Here is a 12,691-nt window from a genome sequence, read left to right on the forward strand (position 1 = left end):
GTTATACAACGTCGATTTATATACACAGTGTCCCCGAAATCATGGTACGAGCCTTCGAGTGATATAAAAATAAATAAATAAAAAAAGAGAGAGAGAGAGAGAGAGAATAATATTTTTTCGAAATCCTTTTTTTTTTTACGATTTATATCCTTGTTTTTGAGAAAATGGAGACATTCAATATTTAATGAAAAAAGGAGTCGTATATATTTTCTTCAAATTTAATTTCCTCGAAAATTGATTTTTAAATGAAAAAAATTTATTCCATATTTTTTGCTTGATCAATAATTCATTCGGTATTTAATTAAGAAATACGTCAATATTTCGAATATTTTTTCGAACTTTATTCTCGAATAAATTACACGATTTATTTTATACTTTCTTAATTTATTTTTTTCTCTAAAGATTCGTGCTATGATTTTAAAGACACGTTGAATCGGTTCCAACGGATGATCAACATTCTCAATGATTCGATTTTTCAGAAACTGCATATTTTTCACTCGCGATTCTGTATTTTAAGTATCGAAAGTTAAATAATTGCGCGCTTATAAAAAGCTTACTTTTCAAAAGTATTTTCCCGAACTCGTTAGGCGAAGCGGCAAATTATTTCTAACGAAATTACACTTGCTGAAAAATGATTTAGCAGCTTTGTAATTTCATAACTGTCGCAATGACATATTGATTTTGTAGTTGGTTGAACTCCCTGTTAAATTTTCTATAAATATAAGTTCAGGAATATAAATACTCGTTTTGAGTTTCTAAAAAAGAGGGAAAAAATATTCACGATATATATTATAATAATATTTGAACAAACAAATATAAATCTTGATTTGATCTTCAGAAATTATTCTTTCCAAAATTTTATCGGATAATACGATTTTCACGCAAAGAAAATAATAATCGTAAGATCCATAACGTAATCTAATTCTAAATCGATCGAAAAACAAAAATTATCTTATAACGATAAGAGATATTTAAATGTTTATTGCGCGATGCGAAAAGAAAGTAGTGAAATTGAATTTTTATATTCGGCATACTTGTCGATAAAATAATCGTAATCGTATCAAGATAATATTTGCTTCATAACATTTTGCTCTTCACGTATTATAAATAAATTTAGAAATTTTATTCGACGGTGATATAACGATGTTGTAAAATTTTACGCAAAACTCGTAATTAAATTTTAACGATTTAATTTCTAGAAAAGAATATAATTAAACGTTTTCGAAACGACGGAGATGATATATTGAGCAACGATCAACGTGTCAATGACCTTCAAATTATAACATAATTATACAAATGATCAATTATAAAACGATAATAATAATCCTTTGGCACGAAATTTCATTCGTTAGAAGAAATATTCCACGTACAAAAGAAACGACAACCTACGCAAACATCATTTAACGCGAGAAAATTTTTCACTCAATCTTATTAAATTCACGAATACACGAATCTTACGATAAATGCAATTAAAATAAAATTTTCGCGAATAATTTACATACGAATGCACACATCTTTATTACATCTCTTTACCACTGCTTTCTTTTCGCATCGAAGAAGAATCAAACGAGAGAACTATTCTTCTTAAAAAAAAAAAAAATAAATAAATATCGCCAATCTCTTCGTTATCCTCGAGTTCTCACATTTTCGATACAATTTTTAAGGGGGATGGCAGGAAGACGATCGAAACGGTGTTCACCACGTTAACCCGTTTAAAAACGGGTAGATAAATATTCCTGGAGTAGGAGTGTGTCTCGACGGGCGCGGCCACTGCATTTTTCAGGGGGAGCGGGCAAGTCATGACGAAGCTGGCTTCGTGTAAAAATCTCGAAAAACGTGTCAGCCTATTTGCAACCAAAGTTACAGCTGGCTGCTCGTCCAACTCCAAGATAGAAAAGCTTGCTTTCGCTCGATATGCGTGTATCACAAAAGCTAAGATTTAGGAAACGCGAAAGGGGAAAAACAGTTGTGCTCGTGTGAAGAAGTTTCCAGTTCTTTGTTCGAAGTTTGTCGAAGGAAACGTGCGCTTTAATTCTCGAGAGAGAGAGAGAGAGAGAGGGAGAATACGATCGAATTTCAGAGGGAGGGAGCGTGGATTTTTGACCGCTCGGGGGCACGTTTCGCTTTCTCCTCGGCGGCCTTTTTTACTCTCGGCCCGTTCCTTGCTTCGATCGCGCACGTTTCGTCCGCCCTCGCCTCTTTGCCGTCACGCCGACCGACGCGGGAGCAAACGACCGATTCGGCCCGCGACGCTGCTCTCCAAAGGCGGCCGACCGGCTCCTTTCTTCCCCTCTCCTCGCTCTTTCTATTTTCCTCCGCGCTGCTCCCTCGGGATCTCCTCACCCCGTTCGACAGAGAATGGAGGCGAGCTTCTTCTTAGTCGGCCATTACGAGTCGTTGAAATTCGGCGACTTCTTGTATTATATTCGTTCGATTGATTGGAAATTGAATGTTCTGTGGAATATGAGGAGATTCGAATGGAATGCACGATCTCTCGTTAATTAATAAAGTTTTCTTCGTTCACTCGTGTCCTCCTAGCGGTCCACATTTTTTTGAGGAAGAAGAGAAGAACTAGCACAATTTCGGGGAAAGTTGGAGAAACTTTTCGAATTGAAAAATGAAAATTTCGATTCTCGAAACTCCTTTTGATCTCCCTTCAACAATTTCTTCTCGATTCCCTTTTCAAGGGAGAACCCGTTCCATTCTGTTTCCTTCTTTTTCTCGAAATGGAATCGCACTTTTACTCCTCTCGAGATTTTTCCTTCCTCCGATTCACTCGCGAAAAAATTCACCCGGAGAGGGAGGAGAGGAGAGGAGAGGGAGAAAAACTGTGGTGAAAGTTTGAGAAGAATCGAGCTTTAGATCGGACGTAATGTTCCACGAACGGTCGCGACTCCTGAACTGGAAGCTGCCCACTTCTGTGCTTGGGTTTATATTTAAACAGCGGATAGTGGCCGACGACTTACACGTCGACGCATCGTCTTTTCGGTGGAGGAGAAAGAAAAAGAGTGGAATGGCGAAAGTTGGGGAAGAGGAGGAAAGGAGGAAGAGAGACGGAGATATATATATATATATATATATATATATTTTACATTCGTTCGAACGAAACGAAAACATTTCGATGGTATTTAAAGAATATGCCGTAAATACGCGCCATAAGTTGATCGATTTAGCTTTTCTCGCGATCCGCATTTTTCGAGAAAAAGAAGAAGAAGAAGAAGATCGAAAGCTGGTCCGGTTCAAAGGGCATTGGCTCGCGCGAGCTTGCACGTGTGCCGTTTCTCCTTCGACGGAGAATGTTGGGAAATCCGTGCTAAAAGATCCACAAACATCATCGTGACCGATGAATCGCGCGGACCTCCCACGCGGCTCAACTTTCTCGACCGTGCCAACGCATCCCTGCAAATTTAAAATCGACCCCTCTCTCTTTTTATTGAAAACAAGGAAGAATTCTTAATCTCCAAATCGATATATTATTCGAAAGAAGCGAGAGAAAATTACGCGAACATCGGGGGTGAAAGAAAGAAAATTGACAACCCTGTTTCTCTTTCTTTTGCTCGTTTTATCCACGAAACGGGGATAAAAGGGGATGTGGAGAGAGGGAAAAGGAGAGAGAGAGAGGATGAAAAAGGAGAGGTAAGGAGAGAGGATATCAGGAGCGTAAGGTGTCGGGGTACGCCCAAAGGGTCATCACCCCGGCGAAGCCGACGATACTTTCGGTTCTACCCTCTCCTCGAGTCTCGTGCTCTTTACCACACCCTCGTGACGTGCACTTTTGCTCCTTGGCGCGTCTCCAGGGACAAAGAAATATGGGCTGGTCTGCGAGAAAATGGCGTAATTATATACGAGGGCGGGAAAAAGGAGGGTGTAAATCAAAACGGCGCCTCCTCTCTCTTTCTCTCTCTCGAGAGAGGAACACGAAACTTGTTATCTGTCGAATAGAGAAGTTTGGAAGAGAGAGGGATATCGATCCTGTGGGGAATGAGGGAAATTTTGGAAAATTTTGGAAGAGTAGATAGGTTGAGAAAAGCAAGCTTTCTCTTGTAATTTAAAACTTTTCTTGGTTTGTGTGATTAATGTTTATTAAAAGGAAGAAGGAGAGGAGTAAAAAATTTTTTGAATCGTGGAATATTAATTATTAACGCGGACAGTTTTATTTTTCCATTAAAAAAAATTTTTAAATTTACAGAGCCGAGCCTGTCTGTTATTTATTTTTGCACGTTTTATTCACACAATTTCTAGTCTTAATAATTTTCCCCGCAATAAAACTGTTGGGAGTAGGAAATTATTATTAGTCGGCCAGGATTAAGAACAAGCAGAACTTCACTTAATTTTATCACTTATAAAATTACCGCTGAATAAGAAACAGTTTTTAATTATGCAAGGTGGCACCCTGACAATCTGACGGCCGCTGTTATAATATATATAAAACGGTGCCCCCTTCTTTTTTTATCGATAATTATTTTAATGAAAAATAATTTCACAGTCCTAAACAATGTCCCGACGCCCATTGAAAAAAAAATCGTGAAATTATTGAAACAAAGCCTCGAGCGTAACGAGATCCCCGGGTCACAGGAATTTAATTTCGCGATAAAGAACGATAGTGTATTAAACAGACTGAGAAAGATTTATGCAAATGAATATTTTTATAGGAAACAGAAGATTAATTTCACGTAGTACAATGAAACTTGAATTGAAATTCGTTCCGTCATTAAGTTTTCCCGTTATTTTTTATTTTGCATATTACATTCTATTTTCTGCATTCATGTTATGAATATTTAATTAATAATGGTATCCGAGTTAACGTTATCCAATGTTAAGTAACTGGAAGCAATCGACAAAGAATCGAAATCTGTGTTGAAAGTTCAATTAGATCATTATACTGCCTCGCATCGTGTAAATCTGGAAATTGGAGAAAAAAAATCACTCGAAGAAAAATTTGTTTTGGAGAAAAATTGGAAATGCTTATTTTCTTCTTCTTCTTCTTCTTTTTAAAACATTCCAATTTTTGCTACAATTACATATATAACATCCACACTGATATTAATTTACTTCTTCAAATATTAAAAACTATTTCAATGCATCTTTTGAACATTAAAAAAAGATAATCAATCCATTGGAGAAGATATTTCGAATTATCATAATCACATTCCATGTTAAATATTAATCAAGAAAATCTCAATGTTTAAAAATCTTAAGATCGATAATAAGAAACATTAATTAATAACGACGCAAAGAGAAAAAGAAGGATCCAGAGAGAAGAAACTGGTCAGTGAGAAATTTCGCGTTGATATCGAGCAATATGGAATCGAGCGTGGCGGAATGAAAAAGTACGAGCCGCATCGTAATTAGCGGCATTCTTAATTATTCTAATGAGTGCAATGACGTCACGAGGTCGAGGATCCCAAGTGCTCCGCAACACCGACGTAACTTTTTTTTCCTCGTTTATACTCCGGGTCGAGTTTTCTTTTTTCTTTTTTTTTTTTGCCCTCTCATCAATCGTTGCCAGCCTTTTGAAATACTCTCGAGACTTCTTTACGCGAATTTCTTCCGGTCGAATCACCGCGTCTCTCGAATGCAAGTCGAATACGCGTTAATGCATTCAGCGGGGTTGTCTTTAGACAATTTTTGATTCTAAAGATCGAAAAGATATCGATCTTATTAAATTGTAACCAATTTAAATTAGATGAAGAACGAGATAAGGAAATAAAGAGCGAGATAAATTGAAATAAATTTAAGTAATAATTATTGAAAATATATGACAAAATATTTGCATATCGGTAATTTTATTTATAAACGCGATTTTTTAACAAATAGATATTGTTTGAGAATCGAGGCTTCCAAAATTCTCCCAACTTTCGATATCGTGATCGAATCGTCTCGTTTAAAATTCGATTAAATTTCCACTTGATATTCAATCGTCGCAGAGATAAGATTAATATTCGGAAGAAAAATATATCTAAAAATCCTCTCTAGTCAAGTTATTGTATTCTGACAAATAATAAATTTTAATCGATATTTCTGTATCAATTTTTCTTTTCCAAAGAATATATTATCAATTCTCCACGAATATATATTGATCAATATATGTATAACAATGCGGGTATACACGTTACTTCAGTTCCAGCTGTTGAAGAAAACGATAATTGTTTCGAATCGTGAAATATCATCGCATTGTCAGGAGGAAAACTAATGTGTGGTAAAAACGAAGAAAGGACGATGGTCCGATAACACGCAAAAATAGTATTTGCGTCAATATTTGAGAAATAGATATTTAAATAATGGCGTGGCCTAAAAAAATTATGATACGTGGAATTTATTGCAGGAATAATTTATTCGATGATTATAAACAGTCATGGAAGATGGTGAGAGTAATAGAAAATGGAAATCTCAATATTCTTAATTTATAATAATTAAAATGTAAGTAAAGTAAACGTTACGTTACTTTCAAAGTAGCCATTAAGATTTTTGTTTGATGGATGTTTTGTATTTCTATCCATAAAAGAAAGTTGATGAAGTTTATTCTTAATTTTCAAAAAAAAATTACTGTAGAACAAAATTAAAACTTTTAAGTAAAATAGTGAATTGATTTTAAGAATTTGAAATTTTTTAATAAATAATAAAATTTGAATTTCAATGAATTCATTCACAAATAAATTTGAAAAAAAAAGAAAGAAAAAGAAAGAAAGATCTAGAAAAATTGAAATTTGGAGTTGTCATTTTTGTTATATTTATCATACCTCGAGTATATAAAATAGAATCTCTCTCAAATTCTATTTATTTCTGATTTTGTGTTGATTTTGTCTAGAAAAAACAAAAAATTCGTTTATTTTTAGATATTTTATAGTTTTCTATGTTAAACCATACATTCTTATATCAAAAATGAAAATCTCTTTCTTTCATATAACAAACATTCCAAATTTTATTCTTCGAATTTATCCATAATCGTATCTCTCAACTCATTATCTTCCTATCAATCATTAAGAAAAAATTTATATCAATCTTTCTTAAACGCTTCTTTTCAAACATCCTTCTTGAAATACTCGTGGATTTCTAACGCCGTTCTCAATTTGTATTACAAATTATCAAAAATATTATAACAATCCTTCGAAGCTACGACATATTTGATAAAAAAAAAAATATCAAGTATCATTTTTTAAACAATCCATCCAACCAACAATCATCATTCACCGCGTTACAATGTTTAGTTCGTCTCGAGGAACAACAGTTTCTCATTCGAATTTTTCCTCCCTTTCTTCTCCCCATCTTTTTCTTTCTTTTTTTTTTTTTTCTTGATCTACAGAAGCAAGCCAAGCCAAGCCAACCTCGCGGAATTGTCTCGCTGCTAAAAGCGCGAGCAACACTCTCGTACACGATTCTATGCAAATAGAATCGGGAGGCACGAAGAAATGCCGCTGATGTTTTTTTCGCGCACGAATCGACCACACCGGCAAGAGCAACCGTTTGCATCCATAGAAAATGAGATGCCTTTCAGTAACATCGGAAATATAGGTCAGGGAATGGAAACAGAGAAGCTAGGTAAATAGAATGAACGTGTCGCCGTGGAGGAAGAAAAAACAGGTGGAGTCGATAGTCGATTTTATCTCGACCTGGTTGCTGTAACATTTACAAAATTAATCGCAACCCCTCCTCCTTTATTTATTCTCTTCTTTTTTCGAAGAACGAAACAACGCTTTGAAATTCCACATTTGGAAGAGCAGCAGGGATCCTAAATAATTTCGGGCAGAAATATTTTTTATCAAAAGAGTGTGTAACGCTTGCATATTTAGGGGAGGGAAAATAAACAAGCAACAGCCAACCCCTCCTATGACTGATTTAGGTGGCGAAGAGAGCCGTCAGACGCTTGTGGCGCACGCCGGAAAGGTTAATGCGAGATCTCTCTCCTCTGAAATATCGATTCACGGGGGAAACCGCGCGAAGGAGAATCGTGCCACCCCTTGCAGCACAGCTGTAACCGGAGAACAAGAATAATAATAATAAACGAGGAGGAGAAGAAAGGAGAGAAAGAACGAGATGAGAAGGGAAAAAGAGGGGAGGGAGGGGAGGAAGGGCGGAGGAACGAGAGTGCCGCACGAACGTCCTTGCTCGCACACAACACCACCGGCAGAACCACCCTCCTGTTGCCAACCGGGCATCGATCCAACGACCGACCGACGTTCCTCTGGTCTACCAAGAAAGCATCCCTCGGTTTACCCCCGTTTCCTTCCGCAGACTTGCTTTTCCAGACCCAAGATCTACCCCCCTCCGCCCCTTTTTGAGGGGAGAATTTCACGAAGAGAAGGGAATAAAAATTTTTCGATCGAAAAATTGGACGGCGATCGCTACTTTCCTTTATTTTATTTTATTTTATTTTTGAATTACGAAACTCGAGGATGTTAAAGCTGTTAATGGAAATAATAGGATGGATATATCTATCTTTGTTCATCGGTCAGAAGAAAATTAATAATGATTAGGAATGACGTAGAAGAAGCGAAAGAAAGAGACAAAGGTTCTTAGTCATTCGACATGGGCGCGAGATAGTACGCGTTGACGAGGTGAAAGGAAACTGAACTCGTGTGTTTTAAACGCGGCAAAAAGACAATGGTTCGTGTATACAAAGACTATTAAACACACGTGAGTCATGCCTCTTAAGCGATATAATAAAAGTGGGATAACATTTCGTGACATTAACGAGAAGCGAAACATTGGCCGAGGTACATCGTGATGCACAAATGAATGAACCATATGGTTAGCAATAGAGAATCTATTGTTTCCTTTTTTTCTTTTTTTTTTTTTCGAATTATTATTATTATTCGAATTGTTTTTAAGTCCAAAATCAGGATAACCGTTCTTCCTGTGAAATTTCTAGAAATTTAAAAATACGTTGCGACGTTGAACTTCGTTCACGCGAATCAAGCAAATTCCATTCAATTAGAGAAGAAAATTGAAGAAGAAGAAAAAAATTATCGAATATTAAAAATTTGAAACAATTTTGCGAGCACAATAATTGTTTACCGTTCGACAAATTAATTTATCTTGCATCAGAGAATATAAGAATAGATATTGGATGGTAATAAAAGCTTACATAATATTCGGATAATTTCGTATAAATAAAATTCGTATGGGCATAACATCGTGATAGAAATTTAAACAAAGTTTCGCGCGAAGGATTTCTAAATTTATTCGACATATTTTCACTCGTATAATAGAAACTTAGTTTCCATTCCTTTATATTATAATACATGTACACGTATATAATTCTTGTTTATACATAGATATATGATATGACTCATTCTTTGTTCTTTTTTTTTTTTTTTTTTTTTCGGTATTATTCCTACATCCATATTCTTTTCACTATTTAAATTCGTATCGCCGTTGTATTGATTTTTTCACCGCTTTTTTCGTGTTCCTGTTCGTTACAAATTTACGGAAGCGTAATCTTTAAATCTTTAAATGTAAGATTTCTAATCGCTTCGTCGATAGAATGAATCGATCGAAAGAGCGAACCGGTTGAAATTTTAAGAAGCTTGCCTTGTGCTCGATCTGGAATCGATCGTTTCCCCAGCTTGTTTCAATTTATTGTCAAGCACAACGGGTATGAGTCATGTCTCGGCAAGAAGACTGTTAACAACGCGCGCGCGTGTGTATGTGCGCGTGTGTGTTATCGGAGGCATAAGTTTGCGAACTCCGTAAACAAAACGTGCTCCCTAACAAGAGAAGGCGCGACGCCACGGTGGAACGACTTCCTATCATTGTGACGTAGTTCCCGATCAGCTGATTCTTGATCAGTCGTTCATCTTTGATGACTTAGCTAACTATGCGAAACTATGCGACTTACATGTGAGAAAATCTCATTCGATCTCATTTATTTAATTAATTTCAGTTCAATTTGTTTTATTTCATTTTCTCCATCTATTAGATTAATAATTCTTCCAAATAAGAATCTTATTTTGCTTCGATACTTTTGCCAATTTTTCCAAAAATTTGTGAAAAGATTAGTAAAAAACTATTCGATGTTAATTTCAGTTCAATTTGTTTTATTTCATTTTCTGCATCTATTAGATTAATAATTCTTCCAAATAAGAATCCAAAATTTTTCCAAAAATTTGTGAAAAGATTAGTAAGAAACTATTCGATGTTAATTTCAGTTCAATTTGTTTTATTTCATTTTCTGAATCTATTAGATTAATAATTCTTCCAAATAAGAATCTTATTTTGCTTCGATATTTTTGCCAATTTTTCCAAAAATTTGTGAAAAGATTAGTAAGAAACTATTCGATGTTAATTTCAGTTCAATTTGTTTTATTTCATTTTCTCCATCTATTAGATTAACAATTCTTCCAAATAAGAATCTTATTTTGCTTCGATATTTTTGCCAATTTTTCCAAAAATTTGTGAAAAGATTAGTAAGAAATTATTCGATTATTCGAAATTATTAATTTCAGTTCAATTTGTTTTATTTCATTTTCTGCATTTATTAGATTAATAATTCTTCCAAATAAGAATCTTATTTTGCTTCGATATTTTTGCCAATTTTTCCAAAAATTTGTGAAAAGATTAGTAAAAAACTATTCGATGTTAATTTCAATTCAATTTGTTTTATTTCATTTTCTGGATCTATTATATTAATAATTCTTCCAAATAAGAATCCAAAATTTTTCCAAAAATTTGTGAAAAGATTAGTAAGAAACTATTCGATGTTAATTTCAGTTCAATTTGTTTTATTTCATTTTCTGAATCTATTAGATTAATAATTCTTCCAAATAAGAATCTTATTTTGCTTCGATATTTTTGCCAATTTTTCCAAAAATTTGTGAAAAGATTAGTAAAAAACTATTCGATGTTAATTTCAGTTCAATTTGTTCTGCATCTATTAGATTAATAATTCTTCCAAATAAGAATCTTATTTTGCTTCGATATTTTTGCCAATTTTTCCAAAAATTTTTCCAAAAAGATTAATAAAAAACTATTTGATGTTAATTTCAATTCAATTTGTTTTATTTCATTTTCTGGATCTATTAGATAATAATTCTTCCAAATAAGAATCCAAAATTTTTCCAAAAATTTGTGAAAAGATTAATAAAAAACTATTCGATGTTAATTTCAGTTCAATTTGTTTTATTTCATTTTCTGAATCTATTAGATTAATAATTCTTCCAAATAAGAATCTTATTTTGCTTCGATATTTTTGCCAATTTTTCCAAAAATTTGTGAAAAGATTAGTAAGAAACTATGTAAATATTTATTGAAGATAAGAAAGAATCGGAAAAACGAGGACTCAAAGTAGCTGAGAAATAATTAGAGAGGTTTTGAATTTTCGTAGATAAGATAAAATGTGTCAATATTTCTTTGTTACGTAGCGGATTGATCGGTTGATATTGGGAATAATACTCTTTATCGTTGGATCTAAGGGAGTGGATTTTGTCCTTCATCGAGTACATTCGACTATTTTTAAACATTTGATGTGACGTATGCAGAAAATGAGTACAAGGAACAAAGACCAGAGGAAATAAAAGAGCATCGATTCAGATCGTGGAACGTGTCCAAACAGGTTTGAACAAGCTCTTTCATAGCTTTAAATCGGTGTACGAGGTGCTAATACGAAAAATCGATCGAGGCTAAAGAAACTTGTATCGGCCGTTACAAAATACTCCAATAATATTTTCCCCCTCTATATATATATATATAAATTTTTACATTTCAAATTAGAAATTTTAAATTCTCGATAAATTTTTATGCGCGAGGTGTCGTAACACGAGTATACGTCCATAATGGTGGGGTGGGCGCCTGCTGTTAGGACTCACAGCAGCGACGAGTTAGGTTAGGTTCGCGTTACAAAGCTTGATAATGTATATGTAAGCGATATAGGCATTTCGAGGATAAAATTATACGCTTTCGTGTAATTCATTCCATTGTATTATAATTATTTATGTAAATACGATAAATTAAATGGAAACTTTTTTTTTTAAATTTAATTTCTATGCGTAATATAAATCGACACGTATTCCCTTCTTAAACGATCGCTTTTTTTTTTCTTTTCGTTTCCCTAATATGAAATGTACAGATTTCCTCTTACCTTCGCAGACCAAGGTTTTTGAAATGCCTTGACACAGAAGTATCAGTTACCGCCTTGAATTAATTTCAGCAATAAATCGATACCTCGTTTGTGCAACTTGTGACAATTTTCAAATGTGACCGCAATTGGTTAGACTTGGTTGTAGAATTTGTAACCAAACATGGAAATGTTTCTTGGAGCCGTGTTGCGACGACGCGATGACATAATTTCTTCACTGTCCGAAACAGATTTCGTGAATCGTCGTGAACAGCTTTTTCACTAGGAACACTGGCACCTTTGATACAATTCGCATTTACATGACCATGCCAACGAGACACCCTTTACAATTTTTTTGTCAAAAAGGGATGAAACAAAAAAGGATAGCGAGTATTAGACGTTCAGACCGTTACACGAATTTAGTTTTCGGAGCGAGGAGTTAAAAGACATAGGCAGAGATAATAATAATCATATCATAGCGGAGAGAGAGAGAGAGAACGAAATTAAATTGAATTACAAATTGACAGAAACAGAATCGGATAATCCTGAGTTAACGATGGCGAGAATCCAGGCGTAACTGAATTTTTTCTTCACACTATTTTCTTCCATCTTTCCATTACTGGGAATTTAAATACTCAC

The 12,691-nt window shown here is 34.4% G+C and overlaps 1 protein-coding gene across 4 annotated transcripts in view; it reads right to left on the reverse strand.

The window, feature by feature from the left end:
- The window catches only part of LOC408942 (receptor expression-enhancing protein 2), a 35,665-nt gene that overhangs the window by 22,817 nt on the left and 157 nt on the right, over positions 1–12,691 (reverse strand). For 2 of the 4 annotated variants that reach the window (XM_026441593.1, XM_026441590.1), the window contains exon 1: positions 12,077–12,670. The exons of the other annotated variants lie outside the window; for them this stretch is intronic. The gene's annotated coding sequence lies outside the window, so the exon portion shown is untranslated. Of the gene's footprint in view, positions 1–12,076; positions 12,671–12,691 lie in introns of those variants that run through there. 4 annotated transcript variants of the gene reach the window in all.

Source organism: Apis mellifera, linkage group LG7 (assembly GCF_003254395.2).
Source record: "Apis mellifera strain DH4 linkage group LG7, Amel_HAv3.1, whole genome shotgun sequence".
NCBI lineage: Eukaryota > Metazoa > Arthropoda > Insecta > Hymenoptera > Apidae > Apis > Apis mellifera.